Here is a 1,052-nt window from a genome sequence, read left to right as displayed (position 1 = left end):
GCAGATATGGTTCACGTCCACGCTGTCGCGGCATGCTACCAGTGTTAAAGACTGCGATGGAGCTCCGTATGCCACGGCAAACTGGCTGACACTGATGGCGGCGGTGCACAAATGCTGCGCAGCTAGCGCCATTCGACGGCCAACACCGCGGTTCCTGGTGTGTCCGCTGTGCCGTGCGTGTGATCATTGCTTGTACAGCCCTCTCGTAGTGTCCGGAGCAAGTATGGTGGGTCTGACACACCGGTGTCAATGTGTTCTTTTTTCCATTTCCAGGAGTGTAGTTCAAATGGCTCTGAGCAGTATGGGACTTAACTTCTGAGGTCATCAGTCCTCTATAACTAAGAACTATTTAGACCTAACTAACCTAAGGACAGCACACACATCAATGCCCGAGGCAGGATTCGAACCTGCGACCTTAGCGGTCGCGCGGTTCCAGACTGTAGCGCCTAGAACCGCTCGGCCACCACGGCCGGCGGATGCGAATTATTTCACACCAATGCATCTACTAGAAATTCAAACCTATTTTCTGTGTACCCTCCCCCACTCGTCCTTTCGATTAGTACGAACAACTATTCTTGCCACGTTCAGGTCCGTTACATTGGTTATGGCCTAACGTCACCACTATGTAAATGTCGGATACATGTGGCTTCAAAAACGGTGCACTGTATTACATGGTGGATTGAAATTGAAAAGTAAAAACAAGTGCGTGTCGACCCAGAATCGAACCCTTGATCTCCTGTATGGTAGCACAAAACGTTATCCACTGCACCAGCTGCACAGCACTCATATAGTATGCTGACAGAGGTTGTTACTCTACACGTGATTACCGTGTTGCCAGATTGCCAGTCTTTAATGTCCGCTTATTGCTGGAAATATGCATAGGAAAAAATTTTGAGAGAGACATTTTTGTGTTGCTAATATGTGAGGAATCGTGCAGCGAAGTCCGAGTGCGTGAATTTTTCTTCACCCGGTATTTTTCGCATGAGAAATTCGAGGTGAATGGACTACAATATCCCTTTATGATACTGGGTAAAGTGTATTTTTAAACTGAG

This window comes from Schistocerca cancellata, chromosome 1 (assembly GCF_023864275.1).
Source record: "Schistocerca cancellata isolate TAMUIC-IGC-003103 chromosome 1, iqSchCanc2.1, whole genome shotgun sequence".
NCBI classification, from domain to species: domain Eukaryota; kingdom Metazoa; phylum Arthropoda; class Insecta; order Orthoptera; family Acrididae; genus Schistocerca; species Schistocerca cancellata.
The sequence above is the reverse complement of the archived record's forward strand: the minus strand, read 5'-3'. Positions refer to the sequence as shown.